The following is a 20337-nucleotide window of genomic DNA, read 5'->3' as shown; positions in this document are numbered from 1 at the left end:
CGAGTAGTCAGACGAGCCGGATTCAGGAACAAGGAGAACAGCAGAGTCAGGAACAAAGCCACGGATCAGGAACCAGGAGGGACGTCAGACAGCCAGGTAATACACAGGAACTCACACAAACAGGTCTGAGACAATGCAAGGGCAAAGCATACTGAACAGAGGCCCTTTAAATAATAAGTGATGACATCCCAATTCTGAGACTGCATCCTGTCTCACACGGATAATGCACACCAGTCTGGCCATAAAAGGAAGTGCAGGAAATGAGCAGCATCACACAGTATGCACCAGAGTCAGCAAGAGAGGTGAGTAAAATGGCTGCCAGCAGCACATGGCAAACAAAACAGGAAAAAACCCTGACACAAACGTGTGTCACAGGTTGAATTGTGGAGTTCCGTTTGCAAATACTTTGAAAGAAGTATCGAACCTCATAAGTACCATACTCCAGCCAGGCACCAAGACAAACATCTTTAACACAGATAGGGATTAATTCCCCCCAATGCTCCTCACATACCTCACATGTTTGAGGTTTTAAAATGTGAGCAACTAATCTTACTTTTTGCACTATACTGTAAACTAGTATATTCATACTGCACCATAAATTGTTTTTTTGTTTGTGTTTCCTCCATTCTACGAGCGTTATAGTTTGGAACCCTCAACTCCTACCCATACTACTATTTGATGATAGTGGAATCTCCAGACCAAGCTGCCTTTGAAACTTATCAGGAGGAACTTTAAATAGGGCAAAATAACTATTTGCTTCATACCCAGCGCAAGCCAAAACATCCTATCCTTTTTCAAATATATATACTGTATATATATATATATATATATATATATATATATATATATATATATATATGTATATATATATATATATATATATATATATATATATATATATATATCTATATATATATATACATATATATATATATATATATATATATATATATATATATACACATACATATATATATATCTATATATATCTATATATATCTATATATATCTATATATATCTATATATATCTATATATATATATATATATATATATATATATATATATATATATATACACACACACATACATATACTTTTATACACATACATATATATACACACACAAATATACGTACTTTAGAGCCCTTTCTAATCAAATACCTGAAAACTTGAATTTTTTTTTTTATTTAATTGTAATATTTAATGATGTGTTTTACTGTGTATTTACTGTAAATATCTTACATTTAAAATGTTCTTCACATAGGGGAAATGCTCTTTGTAATTTTTAAAAAGAGATATTCCTATTGTATAAAAATATATCTGTAAGGTGTTTTAATGTTCCTTTAAGAGTTCTACAACATCACATTTGTGAAGCAGAGACTAATTCTACTTTGGACTGAATGAAGGAAACACAATTTAATTCACATTCTGAGCCAAGACCTCATTCAATAAGAATAAAGGAACAATCCAGAGAAAAAGCTATATCTTATGAACAATCAGGTTAGGAAAGAGACAAGACCACCAAACTCTGACAGATGCCTTACTGTAAAAAAAGCAACAAGAAAAACAGCAAGTTAACTTTATAAAGACACATTGTGCAGAGATTCAACTTGCAAACCCAGAACAAATCACACAAAAAAAATAAAAAAATATTCCTTTGGAAAAAAGTGTTTATATAAAAAGTAATGGGGACCTGAACATTCTATAAGGAACCAAAAAACTACATACCAACAAGAATATATATATTAAAAGTAAAGATGAATTACCAGCGCTAAAAACTTAAATCTTAGCGAGTTGTTATATCATAACACGTGTACAAGAGTAAAGCACAAAATGTCTCAATATAAATCTTTCTGATCGTGCTGCTTGAGAATGATACAGTGTACCTGTAGCACTGTTAGAAATTATAGTAGACAAGAGAAAATCAATATAGCTCAGCGCACAGATAGAGTATCAATACATCAATAAATTTAAAGTCCAATAAAAGGCAATATTTATAGTACCATAAAGAACCACACACTGTGATTGGTAAGTGGTTTTCTTCTTACCAGAGATTACCTCAATCCTATGAGGTAATGTTTGCGCTTGACAATCAATAATGAGCCGCTTTTCCAGTCTCCTATTTTTCTCCTCGACTGTTTTCCAAGCTTTGCACCAATGGATGGAAAGAAACTTCCTAGTAGAAACTTCCAGCTCTCTCTGTGGCGATATATCTTTGTATCCCCCAGGAGTATGGTTGTATGGTAGTTATTCTCAGCAGACCTACACGCCTGACAGCCGTTTCACCAGAGCTTTTGCATATATATATATATATATATATATATATATATATATATATATATATATATATATATATATATATATATATATATATATATATATATCTGAAACAGCGGGTGTTCATTTTTAGAATGAAGGGCACTCTCAGGATTTGTGATAATTGCAGAAACAGCAGAAACATTTTTTATTCTTAGTATCAACACTTGTTCATAGTCGACGTTTCGGCTTCCTCAGAAGCCTTCCTCAAGACAATGGATATATATATATATCCATATCCCACAAATCAAATGCACTCTCAGGATTTTTAAGCAAGAAAATTCACAAATTTATTGGAACGTTTTCAGGCATCAGAATAACATTACAGTGACAAATTCACACTAATATACACACAATGTGAAGCAAACATTTAATTACACATCAAAACACCTGTGTAAAAACTCAGAAAATGCGCCAAAACGCTGTGCTGGAACGCAAGCCATGCGTTCCAGGTGAATTACATCCGGATCTACCTTCTATGTGTCATATCCTGTATAACAGAATCATGTTCATCTCACTACATAAAAATGTGAAGTAAATTACAGAACTGTGAAAAACACCACATACTGATTGGAGCATTATAGTGACTTCAAAAGTAAAAGTCCTGTGCTGCGGTGCCATACCCCTTTCTGTGTATATAAAACATCGACCTTTGCCAGCTCAAATGACCAAAGTGCAGTATTAATCTACATACCCATGTGTGTATACAAAGCGCTGCCATAGAGTAGTAATGTATTTTTCGTTAAGAACTCCTCTCTGTTATTTCTTGCTGGAGCGCATCCTGTGCGTTCCAGTGTACAAACCGGAAGTGGTAACTGTGGATGACTTCCGGTACACCGGACTATTATCGACAATAGTATCTAGAATCACAAACCCATACTATTTGTGGGGTGCTATGTGCTACTGTGACGCACTATAGTATAGAACATAATTAGGTGAACTACAGTGCACCAAAGAATTACATAAAATAACTGGTACAGTACCCTCTATTTCCATTGCCCCAGTAAATACCACCTATTTGCCTAAAAAAGGAAACTGTGCATCCAAAACTAAATCAATTGCCAGTGCTATAGGGTTTGAAAAATGTTAATGCCATATTGTTTAACACACAAGAAAGCTGAATATAGCCTACCTAGCTAATCATAGGGTACCTCTGCAATAGTGAACAAAAATAAACAAAAAGTATGGAACAAATAATAAGGAACAAACAAGAAAGATTAAATAAAATAGATCATCTATGGAATCTCCATGGAGATAGATAAAAATAAAAACATACATGTTGCATCATAAGTGCTCAATAGTTGGAAATACATAGAGCTCACATTTAGGTCAGTGTGAGATTCTCGATTCGGATCAAGATATATGGCCCTTGTGTTCATGATCTATGATATTGAATAGACCAGCTATATATGCAGTATATCAGAGTGTAAGAGTCACATCAGTGTCCCTCATAATAGCTCTTGCACATCAGGTGAGTGACACGTTCATGTGGTCTTTGTATTGGTACGATACTGGACCCCCATCGGAATGACAATCATATCCACGTACCAAAGGAGGAAACCAACCGTTTGACCCCCTGTGAGACCACTATGAATGCACCCCAGGTATGTACTGCATGACTAGATGAGATTCACCACCATCATAAGTGCCAGGGGGTATGTTAACCAAACATTGCACATATACCACTAGGTAACAGGAGATTGGATGTAAAATGGTAACCCACACCTGGCAACACGTGTTCCACCTGACAGGGGTGGGTCCCAAAACAAGACCCACTCCTATCCAGGGTGAGGGTGCAACGGGGGAGATACTGCCCCCCCATCAGGGGCATAGCTCCCACATTCCCCTATCAAAAGGTTCATGTCGCCCTTGATTGTACCCCTGGATAGTGTCTCCAACCTAGATAAGTGCTTTAAAGTCCAGTGGTGAATTCAAACCCCCTGGATACACTGTTCCAAGTCTGTATATCCACTCCGCCTCACGAATCAAGAGTGCCTTGTTCCTATCACCACCACGGTCCAGTCGTGATATATGGTCAATCAGGATATACCTGATGGAGGATACCTGGTGGGACATCTGGGCACAATGTCTTGCAATGGGTTGTTCGGATTCACCTTTATCCAGTGCTAATCGTATAGCCCGTCTGTGATTTGCCATCCTCTCACGTAAGGTGCCAATGGTTTTGCCCACATAGAACTGGGAGCATGGGCAAAGTAATAAGTAAACCACGCGCGTTGAGGTGCAAGTTAGTGAATGTCCGATGGTATATATCCGGTTGGTGTGCGAATGATGGAACGTTTTGGTGGCTATAAGCCCATTACAAGTGGTGCATCCCAAGCAGCGATACAAGCCTTTAACATTCACCCTGGTTGTAGAGATATAACAAGTTTTGACCAACATGTCCCTGAGATTAGTGTCTCTTCGATAGGCAACCATGGGAGTAAGATTCTGTGCAAATAGAAGCTTTGGATCAGATGTGACTACAGGCCAATGTGTCCTCAGAATGTAGCCCGCATCTGTGGCATTGGGTGCAAATGTAGTAGCCATGATCAATTTCTTCCGATCCAGAAGTTTCTCCTCTTTGTGAATGAGGGTTTCTTGAGACAATTCTGAGATCTCTTCTAAGATGTTGTTTACAATATGTGGTTTATACCCACGTTGTAAAAATTTATCACGCATAAGTTGTAGTTGGGAGACCCCTGTGGCACTGTCTGAATTATTACGCATGGTTCTCATCATCTGAGATTTTATAATACCCCTAAGAAGTGCCGGAGGATGGCAACTGTTGGCACTAAGGATAGAGTTCCTATCAGTAGGCTTACTATAAAGGAAAGTGCATAATGTATGTCCCTAAATAGAGATGTCCAAATCTAAGAAATGGATTTCTTTGACGTCATAAGAAAGTTTGAATCTGACTGTGGTATCAGAAGTGTAAAACTGATTAAACCACTCCAGGAGTTTCTGTTGACCCCCTCGCCAGACCAAAAAGACATCATCGATGTATCTGGTATTGAAGACAATTGAGGAATGTTCTTTATTCCAAAGAAACTGGTTCTCAAATTGGGACATAAAGATGTTGGCATAGGATGGGGCCATATTCTACCCCATCGCTGTGCCAGCAACCTGAAGATAGAATCTCCGCTCGAAACGAAAATAGTTTTTATACAAGCAGAATTCCACGAGGGTCAGCAGAAACTCGATGGGTGGTCCATCGTAATGTGTACCCTCTATGAGGTGTTCTTTTACTACTGTTAACCCTATAGTATGAGGGATAATGGTATATAAGCTGTTGACATCTAATGTAGTTAGAATGTCTCTAGTCTCAATTCTAATCCCTTTTAGACGCCTAATGAGATCATTGGTGTCAGAAATGTACAATCTTATGTGCTTGACTGTGGGTTGCAACAATATGTCAACGTACTGTGCAACAGGTTGAGACATTATGCACTTCCCTTTATAGTAAGCCTACTGATAGGAACTCTATCCTTAGTGCCAACAGTTGCCATCCTCCGGCACTTCTTAGGGGTATTATAAAATCTCAGATGATGAGAACCATGCGTAATAATTCAGACAGTGCCACAGGGGTCTCCCAACTACAACTTATGGGCGATACATTTTTACAACGTGGGTATAAACCACATATTGTAAACAACATCTTAGAAGAGGTCTCAGCATTGTCTCAAGAAACCCTCATTCACAGAGGAGAAACCTCTGGATCGGAAGAAATTGATCATGGCTACTACATTTGCACCCAATACCACAGATGCGGGTCACATTTTGAGGACACATTGGCCTGTAGTCACATCTGATCCAAAGCTTCCATTTGCACAGAATTTTACTCCCATGGTTGCCTATCGAAGAGGCACTAATCTCAGGGACATGTTGGTCAAAACGGACCCTAAATCTTGTTATATCTCTACAACCAGGGTGAATGCTAAAGGCTCGTATCGCTGCTTGGGATGCACCACTTGTAATGGCCTTATAGCCACCAAAATGTTTCATCATCCGCACACCAATCGGATATATACCATCGGACATTCACTAACTTGCACCTCAACTTTGCCCCTGCTCCCTGTTCTATGTGGGCAAAACCATTAGCACCTTACGTGAGAGGATGGCAAATCACAGACGGGCTATACGATTAGCACTGGATAAAAGTGAATCCGAACAACCCATCGCAAGACATTGTGCCCAGATGTTCCACCAGGTATCCTCCATCAGGTATATCCTGATTGACCATATACCACGACTGGACCGTGGTGGTCACAGGAACAAGGCACTCTTGATTCGTGAGGCGGAGTGGATATACAGACTTGGAACAGTGTATCCAGGGGGTTTGAATTCCCCACCGGAATTTAAAGCACTTATCTAGATTGGAGACACAATCCAGGGGTACAATCACAGGTGACGTGAACCTTTTGATAGGGGAATGTGGGAGCTATGTCCCTGATGGGGGGGGGGCAGTATCTCCCCCATTGCACCCTCACCCTGGATAGGAGTGGGTCTTGTTTTGGGACCCACCCCTGTCAGGTGGAACACGTGTTGTCAGGTGGAACACGTGTTGCCAGGTGTGGGTTACCATTTTACATCCAATCTCCTGTTACCTAGTGGTATATGTGCAATGTTTGGTTAACATACCCCCTGGCACTTATGATGGTGGTGAATAAGGGCAGTTATATCCCTCTTTCATCTAGTCATGCACTACATACCTGGGGTGCATTTATAGTGGACTCGCAGGGGGGCAAACAGTTGGTTTCCTCCTTTGGTATGTGGATATGATTATTGTCATTCTGATGGGGGTCCAGTATCATACAATACAAAGACCATATGAACGTGTCTCTCACCTGATGTGCAGGAGCTATTATGAGGGACACTGATGTGACTCTTACACTCCGATATACTGCATATATAGCTGGTCTATTCAATATCATAGATCATGAACATAAGGGCCATATATCTTGATCCGAATCGAGAATCTCACACTGACCTAAATGTGAGCTCTATGTATTTCCAACTATTGAGCACTTATGATGTAACATGTATGTTTTTATTTTTATCTATCTCCATGGAGATTCCATAGATCTATTTCATTTAATCTCTCTTGTTTGTTCCTTATTATTTGTTCCATACTTTTTGTTTATTTTTGTTCACTATTGCAGAGGTACCCTATGATTAGCCAGGTAGGCTATATTCAGCTTTCTTGTGTATTAAACAATATGGCTTTAACATTTTTCAAACCCTATAGGACTGGCAATTGATTTAGTTTTGGATGCACAGTTTCCTTTTTTAGGCAAATAGGTGGTATTTACTGGGGCAATGGAAATAGAGGATACTGTACCAGTTATTTTATGTAATTCTTTGGGGCACTGTAGTTCACCTAATTATGTTCTATACTATAGTGTGTCACAGTAGCACATAGCACACCACAAATAGTATGGGTTTGTGATTCTAGATACTATTGTCGATAATAGTCCGGTGTACCGGAAGTCATCCACAGTTACCACTTCCGGTTTGTACACTGGAACGCACAGGATGCGCTCCAGCAAGAAATAACAGAGAGGAGTTCTTAACGAAAAATACAGTACCGCTCTAAGGCAGCGCTTTGTATACACATATGGGTATGTAGATTAATACTGCATGTTGGTAATTTGAGCTGGCAAAGGACGATGTTTTATATACACAGAAAGGGGTATGGCACCGCAGCACAGGACTTTTAAATTTTGAAGTCACTATAATGCTCCAATCAGTATGTGGTGTTTTTCACAGTTCTGTAATGTACTTCACATTTTTATGTAGTGAGATGAACATGATTCTGTTATACAGGATATGACACATAGAAGGTAGATCCGGATGTAATTCACCTGGAACGCATGGCTTGCGTTCCAGCACAGTGTTTTGGCGCATTTTCTGAGTGTTTACACAGGTGTTTTGATGTGTAATTAAATGTTTGCTTCACATTGTGTGTATATTAGTGTGAATTTGTCACTGTAATGTTATGCTGATGAAGGGGAAGTTCTCCCTGAAAATGTTCCAATAAATTTGTGAATTTTCTTGCTTAAAAATCCTGAGAGTGCATTTGATTCGTGGGATTTGGAGGGACACACTGAAATATGGACTTTTGAGATATATATATATATATATAAAAGAAAAATGTATGCTTACCTGATAAATATATTTCTTTTTTGACATGATGACTCCACAGTTCATCTTAATTACTATTGGAGGCGGCAAAGAGCACCACAGCAAAAATGTTAAATATTACCTCCCTTCCCTCCAACCCATTCATTCGACCGAAGTAAAGGAGAGAAAGGAAGCAACAAGGTGCAGAGGTGTCTGAAGTTTATAACTAACAACCTGTCTTATAGGACAGGACGGGCCATGGACTCCATCTTAATTACTATTGGGAATCAATACAAAAGCTAGAGTACACAGATGATACGGGAGAGACAAGACAGGAAACCTAAACGGAAGGCACCACTGCTTGAAGAACCTTTCTCCCAAACCCGACCTTAGCCGAGACAAAAAAGTGTCAAATTTATAGAATTTTGAAAAAGAGTGAAGAGAGGATCAAGCTTCAGCCTTGGAAGCAACAGCCCTCGTGGAATGACCCGTAACACTCTCTGGAGAACCCTGCCCAGCAGCTTCATAGGCAAAACAAATAATACTCTTCAGCCAAAAGGAAAGAAAAGAGACGTAGCTTTCTGTCCCTTACGTTTTCCCGAGAAAACCACAAACAAGCAGAAGACTGACGAGAATTCTTAGTCGCCTGTAATAAAAAAAAAATTAAGGCACGTACCACGTCTAAATTGTGCAGAAGCCGTTCCTATTGAGAAGGAGTAGGACATAAGGAAAGAACAACAATCTCCTGATTAATGTTCCTCTCAGAGATTACCTTAGGTAGAAAACCTAATTATGTACTTAAGACTACCTTATTTGATAAAAAATAAGGTAAAGAGACTCATACTGCAATGCCGAGAGTTCTGACACTCAACGAGCAGAAGAAATAATGACAAGAAACAACTCTTTCCAAGATAACAACTTAATATCTAAGGAATGCATAGGCTCAAACGGAGCCCCTTGAAGAACCTTAAGAACTAAAGTAAGACTCCAGGGAGGAGTAACTCGTTTGAACACAGGCCTGAGATCCTGGCTAAAGCCTGACAAAAAGATTGCACATCCGGTACATCCGCCAGACGCTTGTGTAACAAAATAGACAAGGCATATATTTAACCCCTTTAGGGAACTTGCCGATAACCCTTTCTCCAAACCGTCTTGGAGAAAAGACAGAATTCTAGGAATCCTAACTTTACTCCAAGAGTAGCTCTTGGATTCACACTCTTAGTAGAATTTTTTTCTAATCACAGGATTAGGAGCCTGAATCATGGTCTCTATGACCGATTCTAAAAAAGCCCCTCTTGGATAGGATTAAGCGTTCAATCTCCAAAGTCAGCTTTAGAGAAACTAGATTCGGATGAAGGAAGGGCCCTTGAAGTATAAGGTCCTTACTCAACGGAAGTCTCCAAGGTGGACAAGATGACGTGTCCACTAGATTTGCATACCTACTCCTACGAGGTTAGGCCAGTGCAATGAGGATCACCGCTAGGTATGCTAGACTGAAGGTCCAGGGTACCGCCAAGGCGTCTATCAGTACAGCCTGAGGGTCCCTGGACCTCGATTCGTATCTTGGAAACTTAGCATTCTGACGAAATGTCCTGAGATCCAATTCCGGCTGATCCATCTGAGAATCAGGTAGGAGAACACTTCCGGATTGAGTTCCCACTCCCCCGGGGAAAGGTTTGCCCGCTCAGGAAGTCCGTCTCCCAGTTGTCCACCTCTGGGAAGTGGATCGCCGACAGACAACAGGAGTGGGTTTCTACCCACCAAAGAATTTTGGCTACCTCTTTCATTGCAAGGAACTCTGCGTTCTTCCCTGATGATTGATGTAGGCCACTGACGTTATGTTGACCGACTGGAACCTGATAAACTGGTCCGAGGCTAACTGATGCCAAGCCAGAAGAGCATTGAGTATCGCTCTTAGCTCCAGAATGTTGATTGGTAGAATAGACTCTTCCTGAGTCCAAACTCCGAGTCTTTAGGGATCCCCAGACTGCTCTCCATCCCAGAAGGCTGACGTCTATTCCCTGGAAGAGAAGATCCAGAGACAACCACTATTGAAGAGAATCCCTTGTCTCTTGCTTCATTGAAGTAGTTGAGGAGACAATCTGCATAAACTCCATTCCATTGACCGAGTATGTTTAGCTGCAGAGGTCTGAGATGGAAACGAGCGAACGTGATGATGTCCAATGCCTCAATCAGCCCAACTAACTCCATACACTGAGCCACTGACAGCCGAGGAGTGGACTGAAGTGCTAGGTAAGAATCACAAATCCTTGATTTCCTGACTTCTGTCAGAAAAATTCTTCATTGAGAGGGAATCAATTACGGTTCCCAAAAAGGTTACCAAATGGGACCGTGCTTGTTGGAAGGATGGCGCCTGGACCAGGATAATCGGCCAGTAATCGAAGCATTGCCAACAGAGATCCCAGAATCTTTAAGAAAATCCTGGGAGCAGTTACGAATTGGAAGTATTTGTCTAGAAAGGCAAAGCTTAGAAACTTGTGATGATCCCAGTGAATGAGAACATGCAGGTACGCGTCCTTTCATTTCACGGTTGTTATAGATTGACCCTCTTGGACCAAAGGAAGAATGGAACGGATAGTTTCCATCTTGAAGGAAGGTACTCTGAGGAATTTGTTTAGACTCTTGAGATGTAAAATTGGTCTGAAGGTTCCCTCTTTTTTAGGAAACCATGAACAGATTGGAATGATGATATCCCAGACCCCCTTTCTTGCATCGGAACAGGAACTATCACTCCCAGGTCAGAAGAGGTTCCGTACAGTGCAAGAAACAGAATTTATGTTTACCTGATAAATTACTTTCTCCAACGGTGTGTCCGGTCCACGGCGTCATCCTTACTTGTGGGATATTCTCTTCCCCAACAGGAAATGGCAAAGAGCCCAGCAAAGCTGGTCACATGATCCCTCCTAGGCTCCGCCTACCCCAGTCATTCGACCGACGTTAAGGAGGAATATTTGCATAGGAGAAACCATATGGTACCGTGGTGACTGTAGTTAAAGAAAATAAAATATCAGACCTGATTAAAAAAAACCAGGGCGGGCCGTGGACCGGACACACCGTTGGAGAAAGTAATTTATCAGGTAAACATAAATTCTGTTTTCTCCAACATAGGTGTGTCCGGTCCACGGCGTCATCCTTACTTGTGGGAACCAATACCAAAGCTTTAGGACACGGATGAAGGGAGGGAGCAAATCAGGTCACCTAAATGGAAGGCACCACGGCTTGCAAAACCTTTCTCCCAAAAATAGCCTCAGAAGAAGCAAAAGTATCAAACTTGTAAAATTTGGTAAAAGTGTGCAGTGAAGACCAAGTCGCTGCCCTACATATCTGATCAACAGAAGCCTCGTTCTTGAAGGCCCATGTGGAAGCCACAGCCCTAGTGGAATGAGCTGTGATTCTTTCGGGAGGCTGCCGTCCTGCAGTCTCGTAAGCCAATCTGATGATGCTTTTAATCCAAAAGGAGAGAGAGGTAGAAGTTGCTTTTTGACCTCTCCTTTTACCGGAGTAAACAACAAACAAGGAAGATGTTTGTCTAAAATCCTTTGTAGCATCTAAATAGAATTTTAGAGCGCGAACAACATCCAAATTGTGCAACAAACGTTCCTTCTTTGAAACTGGTTTCGGACACAGAGAAGGTACGATAATCTCCTGGTTAATGTTTTTGTTAGAAACAACTTTTGGAAGAAAACCAGGTTTAGTACGTAAAACCACCTTATCTGCATGGAACACCAGATAAGGAGGAGAACACTGCAGAGCAGATAATTCTGAAACTCTTCTAGCAGAAGAAATTGCAACTAAAAACAAAACTTTCCAAGATAATAACTTAATATCAACGGAATGTAAGGGTTCAAACGGAACCCCCTGAAGAACTGAAAGAACTAAATTGAGACTCCAAGGAGGAGTCAAAGGTTTGTAAACAGGCTTAATTCTAACCAGAGCCTGAACAAAAGCTTGAACATCTGGCACAGCTGCCAGCTTTTTGTGAAGTAACACAGACAAGGCAGAAATCTGTCCCTTCAGGGAACTTGCAGATAACCCTTTTTCTAATCCGTCTTGAAGGAAGGATAAAATCTTAGGAATCTTAACCTTGTCCCAAGGGAATCCTTTAGATTCACACCAACAGATATATTTTTTCCAAATCTTGTGGTAAATCTTTCTAGTTACAGGCTTTCTGGCCTGAACAAGAGTATCAATAACAGAATCTGAGAATCCTCGCTTCGATAGAATCAAGCGTTCAATCTCCAAGCAGTCAGCTGGAGTGAAACCAGATTCGGATGTTCGAACGGACCCTGAACAAGAAGGTCTCGTCTCAAAGGTAGCTTCCAAGGTGGAGCCGATGACATATTCACCAGATCTGCATACCAAGTCCTGCGTGGCCACGCAGGAGCTATCAAGATCACCGACGCCCTCTCCTGATTGATCCTGGCTACCAGCCTGGGGATGAGAGGAAACGGCGGGAACACATAAGCTAGTTTGAAGGTCCAAGGTGCTACTAGTGCATCCACTAGAGCCGCCTTGGGATCCCTGGATCTGGACCCGTAGCAAGGAACTTTGCAGTTCTGACGAGAGGCCATTAGATCCATGTCTGGAATGCCCCACCGCTGGGTGACTTGGGCAAAGATTTCCGGATGGAGTTCCCACTCCCCCGGATGCAATGTCTGACGACTCAGAAAATCCGCTTCCCAATTTTCCACTCCTGGGATGTGGATAGCAGACAGGTGGCAGGAGTGAGACTCCGCCCATAGAATGATTTTGGTCACTTCTTCCATCGCTAGGGAACTCCTTGTTCCCCCCTGATGGTTGATGTACGCAACAGTCGTCATGTTGTCTGATTGAAACCGTATGAACTTGGTCCTCGCTAGCTGAGGCCAAGCCTTGAGAGCATTGAATATCGCTCTCAGCTCCAGAATATTTATCGGTAGAAGAGATTCTACCCGAGACCAAAGACCCTGAGCTTTCAGGGATCCCCAGACCGCGCCCCAGCCCATCAGACTGGCGTCGGTCGTGACAATGACCCACTCTGGTCTGCGGAACGTCATCCCTTGTGACAGATTGTCCAGGGACAGCCACCAACGGAGTGAGTCTCTGGTCCTCTGATTTACTTGTATCTTCGGAGACAAGTCTGTATAGTCCCCATTCCACTGACTGAGCATGCACAGTTGTAATGGTCTTAGATGAATGCGCGCAAAAGGAACTATGTCCATTGCCGCTACCATCAACCCGATCACTTCCATGCACTGAGCTATGGAAGGAAGAGGAACGGAATGAAGTATCCGACAAGAGTCTAGAAGTTTTGTTTTTCTGGCCTCTGTTAGAAAGATCCTCATTTCTAAGGAGTCTATAATTGTTCCCAAGAAGGGAACCCTTGTAGACGGGGATAGAGAACTCTTTTCCACGTTCACTTTCCAGCCGTGAGATCTGAGAAAGGCCAGGACGATGTCCGTGTGAGCCTTTGCTTGAGGAAGGGACGACGCTTGAATCAGAATGTCGTCCAGGTAAGGTACTACTGCAATGCCCCTTGGTCTTAGCACCGCTAGAAGGGACCCTAGTACCTTTGTGAAAATCCTTGGAGCAGTGGCTAATCCGAAAGGAAGCGCCACGAACTGGTAATGTTTGTCCAGGAATGCGAACCTTAGGAACCGATGATGTTCCTTGTGGATAGGAATATGTAGATACGCATCCTTTAAATCCACCGTGGTCATGAATTGACCTTCCTGGATGGAAGGAAGAATAGTTCGAATGGTTTCCATCTTGAACGATGTAACCTTGAGAAACTTGTTTAAGATCTTGAGATCTAAGATTGGTCTGAACGTTCCCTCTTTTTTGGGAACTATGAACAGATTGGAGTAGAACCCTATCCCTTGTTCTCTTAGTGGAACAGGATGAATCACTCCCATTTTTAACAGGTCTTCTACACAATGTAAGAACGCCTGTCTTTTTATGTGGTCTGAAGACAACTGAGACCTGTGGAACCTCCCCCTTGGGGGAAGTCCCTTGAATTCCAGAAGATAACCCTGGGAGACTATTTCTAGCGCCCAAGGATCCAGAACATCTCTTGCCCAAGCCTGAGCGAAGAGAGAGAGTCTGCCCCCCACCAGATCCGGTCCCGGATCGGGGGCCAATATTTCATGCTGTCTTGGTAGCAGTGGCAGGTTTCTTGGCCTGCTTTCCCTTATTCCAGCCTTGCATTGGTCTCCAAGCTGGCTTGGCTTGAGAAGTATTACCCTCTTGCTTAGAGGACGTAGCACTTTGGGCTGGTCCGTTTTTACGAAAGGGACGAAAATTAGGTCTATTTTTCGCCTTGAAAGGCCGATCCTGAGGAAGGGCGTGGCCCTTACCCCCAGTGATATCAGAGATAATCTCTTTCAAGTCAGGGCCAAACAGCGTTTTCCCCTTGAAAGGAATGTTTAGTAGCTTGGTCTTGGAAGACGCATCAGCCGACCAAGATTTCAACCAAAGCGCTCTGCGCGCCACAATAGCAAACCCAGAATTCTTAGCCGCTAACCTAGCCAATTGCAAAGTGGCGTCTAGGGTGAAAGAATTAGCCAATTTGAGAGCATTGATTCTGTCCATAATCTCCTCATAAGGAGGAGAATCACTATCGAGCGCCTTTATCAGCTCATCAAACCAGAAACATGCGGCTGTAGTGACAGGGACAATGCATGAAATTGGTTGTAGAAGGTAACCCTGCTGAACAAACATCTTTTTAAGCAAACCTTCTAATTTTTTATCCATAGGATCTTTGAAAGCACAACTATCCTCTATGGGTATAGTGGTGCGTTTGTTTAAAGTAGAAACCGCTCCCTCGACCTTGGGGACTGTCTGCCATAAGTCCTTTCTGGGGTCGACCATAGGAAACAATTTTTTTAAATATGGGGGGAGGGACGAAAGGAATACCGGGCCTTTCCCATTCTTTATTAACAATGTCCGCCACCCGCTTGGGTATAGGAAAAGCTTCTGGGAGCCCCGGCACCTCTAGGAACTTGTCCATTTTACATAGTTTCTCTGGGATGACCAACTTTTCACAATCATCCAGAGTGGATAATACCTCCTTAAGCAGAATGCGGAGATGTTCCAACTTAAATTTAAATGCAATTACATCAGGTTCAGCCTGTTGAGAAATGTTCCCTGAATCAGTAATTTCTCCCTCAGACAAAACCTCCCTGGCCCCCTCAGATTGGGTTAGGGGCCCTTCAGAGATATTAATATCAGCGTCGTCATGCTCTTCAGTAACTAAAACAGAGCAGCCACGCTTACGCTGACAAGGGTTCATTTTGGCTAAAATGTTTTTGACAGAATTATCCATTACAGCCGTTAATTGTTGCATAGTAAGGAGTATTGGCGCGCTAGATGTACTAGGGGCCTCCTGAGTGGGCAAGACTCGTGTAGACGAAGGAGGGAATGATGCAGTACCATGCTTACTCCCCTCACTTGAGGAATCATCTTGGGCATCATTGTCATTATCACATAAATCACATTTATTTAAATGAACAGGAATTCTGGCTTCCCCACATTCAGAACACAGTCTATCTGGTAGTTCAGACATGTTAAACAGGCATAAACTTGATAATAAAGTACAAAAAACGTTTTAAAATAAAACCGTTACTGTCACTTTAAATTTTAAACTGAACACACTTTATTACTGCAATTGCGAAAAAACATGAAGGAATTGTACAAAATTCACCAAATTTTCACCACAGTGTCTTAAAGCCTTAAAAGTATTGCACACCAAATTTGGAAGCTTTAACCCTTAAAATAACGGAACCGGAGCCGTTTTAACACTTTAACCCCTTTACAGTCCCTGGTATCTGCTTTGCTGAGACCCAACCAAACCCAAAGGGGAATACGATACCAAATGACGCCTTCAGAAAGTCTTTTCTAAGTATCAGAGCTCCTCTCACATGCGACTGCATGCCATGCTTCTCAAAAACAAGTGCGCCACACCGGCGCGAAAATGAGGCTCTGCTTATGCTTTGGGAAAGCCCCTAAGAAATAAGGAGTCTAATACAGTGCCTGCCGATATTATAATATCAATATACCCAGATAAAATGATTCCTCAAGGCTAAATATGTGTTAATAATGAATCGATTTAGCCCAGAAAAGTCTACAGTCTTAATAAGCCCTTGTGAAGCCCTTATTTACCATCGTAATAAACATGGCTTACCGGATCCCATAGGGAAAATGACAGCTTCCAGCATTACATCGTCTTGTTAGAATGTGTCATACCTCAAGCAGCAAGAGACTGCACACTGTTCCCCCAACTGAAGTTAATTGCTCTCAACAGTCCTGTGTGGAACAGCCATGGATTTTAGTTACGGTTGCTAAAATAATTTTCCTCATACAAACAGAAATCTTCATCTCTTTTCTGTTTCTGAGTAAATAGTACATACCAGCACTATTTCAAAATAACAAACTCTTGATTGAATAATAAAAACTACAGTTAAACACTAAAAAACTCTAAGCCATCTCCGTGGAGATGTTGCCTGTACAACGGCAAAGAGAATGACTGGGGTAGGCGGAGCCTAGGAGGGATCATGTGACCAGCTTTGCTGGGCTCTTTGCCATTTCCTGTTGGGGAAGAGAATATCCCACAAGTAAGGATGACGCCGTGGACCGGACACACCTATGTTGGAGAAATACCTCTCCTCTTGCCTAGTCTACAGAGAATCTTGAAGGCAAAAACCTGCCCCTGGAAGAAAAAGGTCTGAAATTCTAGTTTGTATCCTTGGGACACAATGCCCATGGATTTAGAACATCTCAAACCCAAGCCCTTGTTCTCAATATTAGGCTTCTCGGACTGCTTTCACCTTTCCCAAGGCCTCCAGGAAAACTTGGACTGCGCCTGCTTGGAGGAGGAAGAGGAAGGATTTCCTTTGAAATCTCTAAAGGAACAAAAATTACTTTTTGTTTATTTCCCTTATCCTGAGGGAGAAAAGGTCCTCCCGTAAGGTCAGTAAGGAATCGCCAAAGGTTTGGACTTAGATGGCACATCCGCAGATCAATCTTTTAACTATAAGTCTCTGCGGACCAATATGGCAAAGCCTGAAATCTTAGCTCCCAGCTTAATAACCTGAAGGGAAGCTCTGTAATAAAAGAGATGGCCAACTTAAGATGCCTTTATCCTGGAATAGTTTTCGAGGGGAGTGTCTGTCCGAATAGAATCAGACAACGCATCCAGAATGCTGAAACATTAATGATAGTAGCAATACAAACCTCAGGAGGTAATTGTAAACCCCTGAGCGATCCCTCTAACCTCTTATCCATATGATCCTGAAAGGAACAACTATTCTCTATGGGAATAGTAGCTTTCATGGCTATCATGGAAATTGCCCTTTGGGTACCGTCTACCAATATTCCTTGATAGTGAGGAACCTCTTATAACTATAGGGAATGGAGAAAAAAGAATACTCTCTCTCATTCCATAGTAATAATCAATGTAGCCCTATCTGGTACAAGAAAAACTTCCGCCATGGAGGTCACGATACAGAACTTGTTTTGGATTGACTATGACCGTAGTATCAGAGACGTCCAGGCCACTCCAGGGTAGCTAAAACCTCCTTACGTAGTAAACAGAGGAGCTCTAGCTAAATCTGAAGGATACAACTTCAGCATCAGAGGAAGGAATTACACTGACTGAATCTGAAATCTTACCCTCAGGTGATACCAAAATAGCCTCCTCTTAAAGCTTATGAGAGGGAAGTTCGGTATAGATCTAGTCAGGACAGAAACCCTACACACTGATTTTTTTTTAACATTTCCTCTAACGCTCTCCCTGTAGCAAGGGAATAGGGAGGAAAGGCATGGCACTGTATTAATAAAAAAGTTTTGGGACATCCGAGGAGAAAAACTGTGTTATATTTTGAACACTGTTCAATTATGTCCCCATAAATCCGTTTCACTAACAAAAACGGCAAGATTAGATTTTCTCTCATTCTGATATCGTAATGAAGAGAAGTATGTGCGCAGCACATAATACAACCGCCACACCAGCCCCGCCCATCGTGGGCGTGTTCCTACTAACATGTTAGCCGACATTTTAAGTGAAAAACCCCGTAATAAAAACTGACAGAGTATCCACATTGAGCCTGAACTCCTCGATCCCCAGTGCCTGCCAATGCTGCCCTATATGATCCCTCTATAATACATTAGGAATATCATATAGATCCTTTCCATAGGAAATAAAAGTGCCCAACCTTTTTCTGAGTCCTTTTCTCCAGTCCCAGAAAAAATAAAGTCAGCACTTACCTTATAACTCTGCCAGGCAGCAAGGCAGTTCATCAGGTTTGAGAGGACCTCTCCCTCACATGGACCTGTGGAACGATAGATAAAGACTGAGTCATCTTACTCACACTTCCAGGAATAGGGCAGCATAAATGTATGGGAGGCGCAGTGAGAATTATGTCCCACAAGTTCCCATTGCTCTAAAGCCACCACTGCTCTACTGAAGAGACTGATATGGACTACGTCTACACCCCAGAACAAAGCAGCACAATTTTGTACTACTTTTAAAATAATAAACTCTTGACTGAAGAATCATTTGCGGACACCTAAACTTTACTGCTTCCTAGCTCTAAGTAGGCAAAGAGAATAACTGGGTTGGGAGGGAAGGGCGGTGATATTTAACAGCTTTGCTGTGGTGCTCTTTGCTGCCTCCTGCAGGGCAGGAGTGATATTCCCAATAGTAATTAAGATGATCAATGGACTCATTGTGTCATTAAAAAGAAAACTGGCAGACACTCCAAAGTATTTTGAAATCCAAAAGTCTTTACTTCATAGGCAGCAGTACAAAACAGAGCAACGTTTCGGGGCTTACACTCCTCCTGAGGCTCAATACAAATGAACAAATGTTCTAACCTTAAATAGCCATTGACCACGCCCCCTCCCCTCCTTCTCTGACATCAGACAACCACCTGCTAGCAGGTGTGTTATACTAACAGGAAAAAATACATCAAAATCTCTACACCCAGTGTATCTATAAAACAGACTAAAAGACAATCACTTATCAGATAATCTTTTAACTGAAAAAATATGTCAAACATAGCTATAAACCTCTAAATTCCTTTTTTTTGTTGTTGTTATTATATATATATATATATATATATATATATATATATATATATATATATATATACACATACACATACATATATACACACACACACACACATGCATATATACACATAAACATACACCCAGGTAAAGACCAAAAGTATGATCTTACAATTGGCTTTACCCACAGCCATTGGGAAATCCTAATCCTAAAACATACATACATATATATATATATATATATATATATATATATATATATTCTACTCTGTGAAAAGCATTATGCTCAGGTGGTAAATCACCATAGAATAGTAAGTGTACTTCTGTGTGTATTTAGTCTCCCTATGGGAAAAAGGGGAAACCAGAAGTGGACTCCTTGCTCAGTGTGCTTGTAGCTGGCGTATTGTTGTATCTTGTGACAGAAGCAGAGCACTTTCCAAGATCTGTGATGTTATTGGCTTTCTGAAAGCTGTACCTTGCACTTGAGTTTAGATCTTGGGGTAGAGAGTCAAAGAGTTACTTTTTTTGCAGAGCTTAAAGGTTACATAACAAATATAAGCACCAAGATAGCGACACACAGTGTGGAGATGCAGAGCTTCACTAATACTTGTAAAGGTTAAAATAAGAGAATGACATTGAAGACAGCTGTAGGTACAAGAGGAAAATACAGTAGCGTAGTAAGTTGTAAACCTGATACTGTAGTTTTACTGTTTAATGTACCTTTAACTATTTTTATAACAAGAATAAACATCAATGCCTACTTACATAATTTATCACCTTGAGAAATACAGTTCAATGATTTCCATAAAATCCTTGTAGAGTCTACTCTGAGG

At 41.4% G+C, this 20337-nt stretch overlaps 1 protein-coding gene across 1 annotated transcript in view; it reads right to left on the bottom strand.

The window, feature by feature from the left end:
* SYNJ1 (synaptojanin 1) overlaps positions 1-20337 on the bottom strand; it is a 364762-nt gene that overhangs the window by 101149 nt on the left and 243276 nt on the right. The window lies entirely within an intron of this gene.

The sequence above is a fragment of the Bombina bombina genome, chromosome 3 (genome assembly GCF_027579735.1).
Source record: "Bombina bombina isolate aBomBom1 chromosome 3, aBomBom1.pri, whole genome shotgun sequence".
In the NCBI taxonomy this organism is placed as follows: Eukaryota; Metazoa; Chordata; class Amphibia; order Anura; family Bombinatoridae; genus Bombina; species Bombina bombina.
The sequence above is the reverse complement of the archived record's forward strand: the minus strand, read 5'-3'. Positions and strand labels throughout refer to the sequence as shown.